The sequence below is a fragment of the Gossypium arboreum genome, chromosome 2, assembly GCF_025698485.1.
Source record: "Gossypium arboreum isolate Shixiya-1 chromosome 2, ASM2569848v2, whole genome shotgun sequence".
NCBI lineage: Eukaryota > Viridiplantae > Streptophyta > Magnoliopsida > Malvales > Malvaceae > Gossypium > Gossypium arboreum.
In genome coordinates, this window is record NC_069071.1 from 5,794,617 (window position 1) to 5,806,840 (window position 12,224).

Consider the following 12,224-nt stretch of genomic DNA (forward strand, 5'->3'; position numbering starts at 1 on the left):
ACGATCTACAATTTGGCACATTATATTAAAAAATAATACTTTTCAATAAACATTATAATATGTTTAATATAGAATGATATATTTATTAAATGTCTTATATTTTTTATAGATAAGAGAAAGTAATACACGGTCTTAAATAAAATTTTTATATATGCGAATCACTTAATATGAGTTCTAAAATAGTCTCCTAGCATAACGTGTAAGAATATGAACATAAACTAAATTAACATTATTAGAAAGACATAATTTGACTAGTCAATCAACAATCTTATTTCGTTCCTTATTCACGAATTGGGACTTGACTGTTAGAACTACTTCCTTAATTTTCCTAACAATACTTCCTTGATTTTCCTAACAATAGTCATAAAAGGTGAAATATCTTATATTTAAATTATGATATTTGGTAATGAGATTTTGGCTATGAGACTTTAAGAAATTCAAATTTTCTAGATTCATTTTGACATTTGATAATTTATTTTTATTTATATTTAGGAGATATTTTGTATAAGGTTAATTGGGTAGTTGAACTTTAAGGAGTAATGATAAGTATCCTATAAAATATAGTAAAATATTAAAATAATTATAAAATAAATCAAATACATAACAATTTTTTAAAATTTACTTATGGAATTAAAAAAATATACTATTGATTTATCAAATACTAACCCATTTATTTAATATATAAAATTAAGAAAAACATAGACACAAAACATACAACACAACAGTATTCTGATTTTAATGTTCAACCTTGACGTAGGGCCTCCTTGATCATTCTATAAAAGTTGGTAATAGAAGATCCTCCAATGCTAATGGCAGATTTAGCTTTTTTCTTCAATTCGAATGCCTTTTGTCTTATCCTTTGCCCATTATCTCCTTCCATTATCTCTTTAATAAGAGCCTCCACATCCTTACGCTTTATGTCAGGGTTGATTTCCATTCCATTGTCCCATGTGGTGCATGAATATCGACAACTTGTTTGTTGATCAGCGAAGAAAGGCCAACGTATTAAAGGCACTCCTTCGGATACAGCTTCCAACAGAGAATTCCATCGTGTCAAGAAAACGCCAACCGTTGGGTGGGACAACACTTGCTGCTAGGGACACCAGCTTGTTATGAAGCCCCTTCCTTTTATTGTCTCCATGAATTCTCTTGGCAAAATAGCCGATTCACCCATAACAACATCAGGCCTAATTACTCATAAAAACGGGTATTTACTATTTGCAAGTCCCCAAGCAAATTCTTGCAAATGATGATTAGACATCACTGTTACACTCCCATAATTCAGATACACCACCGACCCGGGTTTCATTGTGTTAAGCCATTCGATGCAACTTGTATCCTCCTTCCATAGGCTTGAATTTAGTGAGTTATGTTGGATTTCAAGTAGGTTCCTACTTAGGGAGGTGAGTGGACCAATTGCATAAATATTAGGGGATTTGGAAGCAATTACTTGTAGCACTTCTTTGTCCAAGTCATCGAATGTGTTGAAGATTATTGAAGATGAATTTAAGCATTCTTGTGATACCTTCATGATGTAATTAAACATGGTGTCTTCGGGGTCGGTGGTTCTTATGAAGCGTGGAAGGTCCTTGAGGCGCATGTCAGGCATACCAGGGATCCAATCAATGGGCATCTCAAGTGTCCCATCACTAACAAAGCCTTCATCTACAACGAAAATACAACGCATATTTTTGTTTCAGTATGCAAAAGAATATGCATGGAGGTGCATGTAACACATAGAACCTCAAAGAGATTATTATGAATGAACATAAAGCACAAAAAAAAACATAAAATTTGTAACCTTTGAATGGAACAATGCCTCTTTGAGCTAGTTCTTTGTAGTGCAGAAATCCCAGAAAGCTAGCGGTTGAAGAAGTCCAGAGTTGAACATAAGGCACCCCAATGAGTTGAGCTGCATTGGTACCACAGTTCATGATTCCATCACAAACTATGCAAGTAACAGGGGGCAGTTGGGGTGATGAATTAAGCTTAGATAGTAGCTCCAAGAATGGAGCCAAACAATTTTTTCGTGTGGCATGGCATACTACCGGAACGCACTGAGTCGCATCGGAATCGGAAGGTGGCAGCTCATCGGGTATGGCTTCGAACCGGAAATCAGGCAGACCCTTAACAGCTTCTTTCCCTTTAGACCGTATCAACCCTCTATGATTGAACTCGGAGTTGACAAAGGTTATATAGAAGCCTCTAGAGTGCAAGAGCTTGGCCAGTTGCATCATGGGGTTAATATGACCTTGTGCTGGGAATGGAAAACATACTGCATGCGATTTAAGTGAACCCATCTTTCTGCAAATAATAATTAAGCAAAGAAGTCAAGTAGCTAGTGAAAATTGAAGATACCATGTATGATTACTCCTTCCTAACTAGTGACATTTATATACAGAAAGTGAGGGGATAGAGATAAACAGGATAAAGCAGACGCAATTATTACTCCATTTAGTCAAGGATAAACAGTATATTCGTTGCATGATATCTCTAACTATCATCATTGTTCATTCACTAGTCCCATATTTTACTTCGATTATTTTTGAACGTGCGACTTTTCTTGATTGATGGTAGGGTAGGTGTTGTTTCTGTATTTCCCTTTTTGCTTGTCCCCTATCTTTTGGGGTGGGCTATTTTACTAAAACAATCATTACAGGTTGATGATGCTTTTTCGCTGAAAACTAATCTCGAAAATTTCCCAGAAAGATTGGTTGTGAACGGTGGTAAGGTTTATCTTCTTTATCAGCCGGCAATGCTCATTCAGTTTCTTCCAATTCTAATAGCTTTTCTTCGAACAAAAACTTGGGTTCGGTCAGCTTCATTGGAACCCATTCTTCACTTAATGCTTCAGCCATCCTTAACATCTTTCTTTCTTCTTCGAAATCCCTTTTCATTGACTAAAATACCAAAAAATGACAATTTTTTTTTAAAATTATGGAAATAAGTCGAAATTTTAAAAATTTACGGGAATAATTCAATTTTAGTAAAACATAACAAGAAGCATTTTCCTACGTCAACACTAAAAGTGGTAGTATTAAAAGAAAAATTTTGTGACATCTATTAATGTGAAATAAAAATTACAAAATATGCTTTTATATAGAGTCAAAATCTCATTTCTCCTTTTATTAAGTAACGTGGGATATAAGATATATGTATATATATAGACTCATGAATAAGTTTATAACTTGTTGCTAGACAATATGTGATTGTTTTTTCAATTGTGATATATATATAGACTCTCGAAACCATTTTTTTTATTTTTACAAACGGGGATCGACTTTAAAATGAGGTATGGAGTCGCCACCAATCCTTTTTGTTTAGGTGTGATCAGATCACCTAATAAAATATTTTATTTTATTAAAATATCAATTTTGGCCTACAAAATTTGAGAAAACGGGTTCGGGAGTCGGTTACGTATGAGGAAGGATTAGCACTCTCGTTACGCCTAGAATTGGTACCAAATTGATTAAATAATGTCCTTATGTCTAAAATTTAAAAATATTTTGAAATACGATTTCTTTTAAAACATTTGAATAACTCAAATTGGACGTTAAAATTCTCTTGTTTCGAATGAATACAATATCACATCCTGCACGTTAGGCCATGAACCTTTAAACCCTCGAAACCACGATCAATTCTTGATTTCTAAAAGCTCATACATTTGAAAATTACAAAAGGATATTCGATTATTTGGTCCAATGAAAAACCGAAACTCAACACGTTAGGACGGATTTCCAAACATAGAACATTGTCTTGTTTTAAAATTTAGAAAACACGGATGAAATTTTAAAGGGATATTTGATTATTTTGGACAAACGGAAAATCGAAACCCAGCACGTTAGGGCACGATTTCTCCAATTTTCAAACATCAAACATCGCCTTTATTTTATAAAACTGGCTCAAAATGCATTAGTTTGACTTGAAATAAAATGAAATAATTAATTTTGGATCAATAAGTTGAAAATTTCAATTGTAATGTGACACTCGTGAATGAAAGGCGAAATTATAAGCATGGGACAATATATATGAATAATGTACTATACTTAGTGAATGAAAATAGCATAAACATAAAAAAAATTAACAAACACACAATAGCAACGAGCTCACATCCTATTTTGAAAAACATTAATAATCAGAAGAATGGAAACTAAAATACAACTCATCAAAGAAACATATTAGAATAAAATATAACAAATTTTCAAACATAGATGAATAACAATTGAACTGATAATATAAAGGACGAATAAACAATATGCAACAAGAATATATGAAATAATATGAAAGCTAAAAACAACACATAATATACGAAGCAATATGGAAACGGGAGTTAATATAATATAAAACCATTCAAAAACTATTAAATATATGAAAATTTTAAAATGAACCACACATGTTAGTGATTGAAATAATTTACATATAAATATATCAATGATTATTGAAATATTATGAACGAAGAAACTTGGATCAAATAATGTACAAAATATTTTTGAAAATGAAACATTTATTTAAAGTTGACAATATACGTACAATAAAAATAATTTAAATAATATATAAAATATGAAAGGTTTTTAAATAACAAAAATATATAATAAAATATGTTTTTAAGGAATGAACTATATACATAATAGATTTTAAAAATATATATATATATATATATAAATATATTTAAAAGAAATTATATATAAAAATAATATGGAACTAATAATGTATATAGAATAAAACTAACTTTATCGTGAACTATATATGTATAATAATATATAGGGACATTTAAATGAAATATTATACAAAATTTTGAAACAATATAATATAAAAGAATGTTTTAAAATAATAATGATATAATTTCAAAAATAAAAACAAATGCAAGTAAAATACCAAATTGAAATGAAGTAAAAATAATTAAAGTAATTCAAAATATATATTTAAATAGTTCTTAAAAGAAATGAATACTAAGTAAATAAGGAAATAAAAAATTACATATTGAAATGAAAGAAAAACTCAATTGATAAAATCAAACTTAAAGGGATAATTAATAAATAAAATAGAACTTCAAATTAGAACTAAGGATCAAAGCACAATGCGCGCAAATTCGCCGGGATTAAAAATGTAAATGATCCAAATCTCCAAAACGCCGCATTTAGGCGCAGACTAAATTGTAATAGCACACAAATTTCAAGAAAAATTTAAAAAAATAAATAAAATGCAAATAGGGACTAATTAAAAGTTGGCGCGAAGGGGAAGGACTAGCCGCGAAATTACCCATTTGAAGAGCAAAGGTGCGGATCCGGGCTATGTAGCAGGTTGACGCGCAGACCCCCCTCCTTTTCAAAAGGCGCCGTTTTATTCTCATATATAAAGAGAAGAAAAAACCCTAAAACACTCATTCAGCCGACTATTCTTTCAAAAACAAAGAAAGAAAAAGAACTTAAAACCTTTCTCACCAAACTCTTTTAACCTCTCCTCTCTCTCAGTTGATCCGTGGGCTTCATCGACGACTAATGCACCTCCATCACCGTCACGGTTTTAACAAGATCCACAAGGATCTGTCAACCCTTGGACTGGAGGAGCCAACGTCGACTAAATCGACACCAAAAACATTAAGTAAACCCTCTTTTTTTAGATTAGTCGAATAGATTCAAAATAAAGGAAAAATAAGAACAGAGAAATAATCCATGAATCACCTTTTGTAAACTATTTTTGAATTGATTTCTCTTCTTTCAATATATACGTGTATCCCCTATTTACAATATACCATCGGCCCCTTTTATAACCGAATAATCAAAAATAAATAAACACAAATTTCTTTTATTTTTTTTGTTATTGCTTTGCTGTGTTTTTTTTGCTGTGGTTGTTAGTTTGTTGCAGGAGGAGCCAGCTGGAGGTGGTGGCGTACGTGGAGACCAATTCCATTCGAGGATGCGGTGCAAACTGGTCCTATGGTTTCAGCTCATGGAGCTGAAGTTTGGGCCATCTGGGTTGTTTTAATAGTGGGCTGGGATTTGGGTTTGTTTGGGTCAATTTTTATTTTTGGTTTGGGCTTCAAAATTTGTATTTGGACTTTAAACATTGGGTCTCTTATGGCCTGGACAGGATGGGCCTATTACAACTGCTCCTCTTTACTCATTGTCGTGTAACGGGAATGAAGTAAAGACTTTAAAGAGGACCAATTTGGTCTTGTTGAATCTTAACTTCTTGGTACTTCTTTTCTTCAAGTAGCCCCATACTATCCCACTACATCTTCAGGGGTATAAGAAAAGGTGTTTTAATCTACTCTACTGGAATTTTAGGGAGAAAAGATTTGTATCCTCCAAGAGATGAAAGCTGATGATTTCAACCTACTCCATTGCAACTTTAGGGAGATAAGGCTGGTGGCTTCAATCTGCTCCTGTTACTACATTGGAAAGATAAGATTCGCCATCTTCAATCTGTTCCACTACAGCTTAGGGAGATAAAATCTAGTCTGCTTCCTTGCTACCTCAGGAAGATAAGACTATCATATTTAAGCTGCTCTCTTGCTACCTTAGAGAGATAAGGCTGGTGGCTAAAATCTTCTCCCCTACTACCTCAGGAAGATAAGATTCGCCATTTTCGATCTGCCCCACTACTATCTCAAGGAGATGAGATCTTCAATCTTCAGTTTGCTTCCTTGCTACCTCAGGAAGATAAGACTTCAATTCAGCCTGCTCCCTTGCTACCTCAGAGAGATAAGGCTAGTGGCTAAAATCTGCTCCCTTGCTACCTCGGGAAGATAAGATATGCCATCTTCAATCTGCTCTACTACTGTTTAGGGAGATAAGATCTTCATCATCAGTCTGCTTCCTTACTACCTCTGGAAGATAAGACTACAATCTTCAACCTGCTCTCTTACTGCCTCAGAGAGATAAGGATGGTAGCTAAAACCTGCTCCCCTACTACCTCGGGAAGATAAGATTCGCCATCTTCGAGCTGCTCCACTACTACTTAGGGAGATAAGATCTACAACCTTAGTCTACTTCTTTGCTACCTCAGGAAGATAAGACTACGATCTTCAACCTGCTCTCTTGCTACCTTAGAGAGATAAAGCTGGTGGCTAAAATCTTCTTGTAACACCCCGTACTCGAGACTGTTTCCGGAGTCGAACACAAGGTGTTAACGGACTTAGTTCATTTATTAACACAATTCATTTTAAAATTTCCAGACAAGCTGGCCAACTGCATCACAGTCACTTTAAAAATCATATCTCTAGTTCCAAAAGTCAAAAACCAATTCCGTAAATTTTTCCTGAAACTAGACTCATATGTCCATCTACAAATTGTTTTCTAGAATTTTTGGTCGGGCCAATTAGTACAGTTTATTAGTTAAAATCTCCCCTGTTTCAGGGTTCGAGTACTCTGACCTTCATGCATTATTACTTAGATATATCCCTGTACAGAACTTCAATACTTATGCCGTTTCTTTCTAATGAAACTAGACTCAAAAAGGAATCTATAAATATAAAGTATGACTTCTAATTATCTCTGGTTGATTTATGGTAAATTTTCAAAATCAAAATAGGGGATCCAGAAAACGCTCTGGCGCTGTTTTACGAAAACTTAAACATCTCATAAAATGCGGCTCATATGGTCGTTTTGTTTCTTTCATATGAAAATAGACTCATCAAGATTCGATTACATAATTTATTCACTATTTAAGTCCATTCCTACTATTTTTAGTGATTTTTCCAACTTACATCACTGCTGCTGTCAGCATCTATTTTAAGGTAAATTTTACCTATTTCATAATTTTCCATGAATCAAATAGCAAATAGACATACATTATTATCAAGGGTAATCCCGATTAGCCATGACGTACGTAGCACCAATAGGACCATGATTGGCCATTCCAATGGCTAGTCATTACTAAACATTTCCACACCACTTAATAACCATATCACAAGACCATAATGTTATACTTGAAATATACGAGCCATTTTCGCATGGCTATACTGAATACACATTACCAAAGGGTACTTAATTAACAACAAGGGTCAGCCCTATACATGCCATTTTCAAAATTGAACTAAAAGAGTACCAAAAAGTGGCTTAGATAGTGTGGATGACTTCGACTTTGACACTCCCGAGTCCGATAGCTGACGAACAAAATCTATAAAACAGAGAATCAAAATAACAGAGTAAGCATTTTAATGCTTAGTAAGTTCAAGTAATGAAATTATTTACGACTAAAGTATAGCGTTCATATGACTAAATGAATAGTTGCATATACGCATATTCCCAAAATCATACTTATTTCACACCTCAACCAGTATATTCATACACAGGGGAATCAAACCTAACTAAGGCCTGAAGTTGTTAATCAATAGAGCGAATTCTATCAAAAAGGAATTAACTTTTCCGATGCATATACGAAACATACCTTATCGTTTGGATTTTATGAGCGTATTAATTGAAATTATTACAACAAGATCGCTCATTTCCAAACCCAAGTACCTTCGGGATTTAGCCGGATATAGCAACTCGCACAAATGCCTTCGGGTCTTAGCCCGGATATAGTCACTAGCACAAAAGCCTTCGGGACTTAGCCCGGATATAGCAACTCGCACAAACGCCTTCGGGACTTAGCCCGAGTATAGTCAATAGCACAACTACCTTCGGGACTTAGCCCGGATATAGTCACTAGCACCATGCCTTCGGGACTTAGCCCGGATATTATCCGAATAATCATGCACATATATCGATAAATCATGACACATCCATATTTCATTTTCATTACTAAAGCTCAAACACAAGACACTTATCAAACCTTACCAATTTCGGCTCAATAGCCATATACAAAGAGCATGATTTCGAGTGGCTTTCTAACATGATCTCTATACACATTCGGCTACCCGTCATAAGTATAAACTAATCACCTCAATATATAATTCAAGTGGAATCATTATATCTCCGTTTATTCGTTATGCTTATATGTCATGACTTAATCAAATCATAGACTAAGTTTCATTACTCGAAGACTTACCTCAGATACTTGGTACAGTTGCGGAGTGGCTATTCGGTTACTTTCTCTTTTCCCTTATCTGAAATTGCCCCCCTATTCTCTTGAGCTTAAGTTCAACAAATTTTAACTAGTCATTAATCGACTATTCAAGTATTACTTTCAGAATATAATACATATGGGTTCGACTTTCACACATATAGATTATAGTAAGCTTTATAAAAATCAATAAATAATTCATTAGCAAATTTTCATTAATGTTTACAATATAATTACAATTTCCCTATAAGCTGACTTCCTAAGCAACAGTCACTAAAGTTTTTATAACTGGAGCTACAAAACTCCAAATTAATTGCCGTAAATATTTCTTGACAGAAGACTCATTTATCTATTATCCATAAAATTTTCAAAATTTTTAGTTTAGCCCAAAAATACCAGATTTTTCTTAAAGTTCACCTTGTTTCACTGTTTGACTAAACTGACTATTCTTCACTACGAATCAAATTTATCATTGTACAGAATTCAAAATATGTTCTCGTTTATTTCATTTGAAACTAGACTCATTAAGGAGTCTAAGCATATAAATTTTATCTTAGGGCCATTTTTGTACAATTTATACTGATTTTTAGAAAAACAGAACAGGGAATCTAGTAGTCATTTTGACTCAGTCCCACAATACTTCAAATATCTCAAGATCGGTAACTCTTTTGTTTTTATAGTTTCTTTTCTAATAAACTAGACTCTTCAAGATTTAATGACATAATTTATTCAGCTTCTAACTCAACTCCTACAATTTATGGCGATTTTCCAAAATCACCTTACTGCTGCTGTCCCCAAGCAGATTATTACCAAATCAAATACTAACATTTGCATTTCACCTTAATAGCTAGCTTAGCAAACCTTAATTTAACATATAATTGTTCATAACACAATTAAAGCATCCTCTCCATTCCATCAATTCAAAACACATACATTGCCCAATAATATCCAAAATCATATTCGGCCTTAGTACACAACTTGTTAGCCTATTTTTCTCCATTTAGCAACTAATGCACATATGTGCTCATTTGTTAGACTGTACTTCACCTAACTACCATTTTTTTTTCCATCCAAGTAACATGAACAACACCATTTCTTGAACATTTTCTCTTAACCGATTACTCATGTTAGCAACAAGATTCAAAATTTGGACATGGGCTGACTAAGGGACTTAGTAACTAGCTTAATACATTCAACAATTTCAAAAGCTACCATGAATTACATACCTTATTTATACATAAATTTTCAAGGATTTCAAAGTACTTACCTCTTCCTAAACATCAACCAAGCTGAACATGAAACAAGAGAATTCTTTTCTTCTCCCACCCTCAAGTCACGGCAAAAGAGGAACAAGGATGAGACAACTTTTGTTTTTTCCTCCAACTCACCTCATGTTCTATTATTCTTAATTCATTATTTTATTTTGTAACATAAAATTATTAGCACAAAATAATTATAATATGCTTTAGTCCATAACATGGCCGGCCACCATCTAGAATTTGGCCAATTTGACATGCAAGTACAAGCATTTTCTAACATGCATCAATAGGCCACTTTAACATTTGCCTAGCACATTTCTAAATTTTCTCACATAAGTCCTATTTAATAAAATTCACTTACAATTAACAAAATTCAAACACGAAATTTTCACACATGCATATATACATATAATAAGCATCAAATATGTCGGTTAATTATTTTTATGACTCAGTTTTGTGGTCCTGAAACCACTTTCCGACTAGGGTCACATTAGGGCTGTCACACTGCTCCCCTGTTAACTCGAGAAGATAAGATTCGCCATCTTTGATCTGCTCCACTACTACTTAGGGAGATAAGATCTACAACTTTAGTCTACTTCCTTACTACCTCAGGAAGATAAGACTACGATCTTCAAACTGCTCTCTTGCTACCTCAAAGAGATAAGGCTGGTGGCTAAAATCTGCTCCCCTGCTACCTCAGGAAGATAAAATTCGCCATCTTCGATCTGCTCCACTACTGCTTAGGGAGATAAGATCTGTGAATTCACTGATGTTGCTACACCGTCCTCTAGGGACATGATCTGTAGAATCAGTTTCATGCTTATGCCAAATGATTAGGATGCTATGATCGAAATGAATCAAATGCTCCTAACTAGATGTGTTAAGAATGATAAATGAATGCGAAAATGAGAATGATCCCTTTTTTTAAATGCTTAAGGTATTATCGCTCATTGTTCACCAGGGTATTATCACTGATGTATTAGGCTGCCATCTTGTTCGGCTAGTATTCTTGACAGAAAACCCAAAGAAACAATCACATTCTGCTCAGCAAGCTTGTCCCACTGTAGTTTCAAGGTCCCTTACACTATAACTTTTGGGACATAAAGTTTGTACCTCCCACCGCCACTTTAGGGGAGTAACATTTGTTTCTTCCATCCATCCTGCTGTAACTCAGAGGTATACGATTTGTATCATCTTCAATCAATTTGATCTGTTACACCATTCCCTGGGTATTATGACCAGATGTGTATGCTGGATATCTGTATGAATACAGAATACCATTTTTCCTTTTCTCGAGAATAATCCCATTGCTCGTTCTTCATCAGGATTATAACACCGATATAATTCCTTTTGCTCAACCAATATCTTTGATAGAAAATCCAAGAAGATAATCTCAATTTGGGCTTAAATATTTCCATCCTTTAAGCTTGGTGAGTTTTAAACAATAGTCCTATTTCAGGTTCTTGTATTATTTAGAAGCTTCCAGAGTAATATGCGAAACTCCTTTTATGAAAGTATTATTACTCCACTAATCGTTATTTCAATGCAAAATGCTTGAAAAAAATCATAACAGTGGATCAGAAGGAAATTAATTAGGAACATAGCTCGAAGTACGTAAGTTAATCAAAGATAGCGAATACAATTAAGAAGGAAATTTATTGAGATGTATCTTGAAAAGAATAGGGTAATCAAATATAGCAAATTCAAAATAGGGTAAAATGGAAAATTAGGCGCCCCAGATATCGCAGCTTGAGCTTCTCTGTACCAAATTCTTGAGGACCATTTTGAGCTCAATCTGTGTTTAGGGGATTTGGAGTACTTTGTCGATGCCCCAAGACATAGCATACTTCTTCATTGTTCATTCAGGCATAGCAAGATTACTGTATGCCCCACTTTGATCCAAATTTGAGCCGCCCTTTTCGGGTTTTCAACTCAAATCCCCTTTGGTCTCAAGGC

At 33.9% G+C, this 12,224-nt stretch overlaps 1 pseudogene; it reads right to left on the reverse strand.

The window, feature by feature from the left end:
• Nucleotides 1-650: 650 nt before the first annotated feature.
• Nucleotides 651-2,383, reverse strand: LOC108466742 (linamarin synthase 2-like; annotated as a pseudogene).
• Between the last annotated feature and the right edge of the window lie 9,841 nt (nucleotides 2,384-12,224).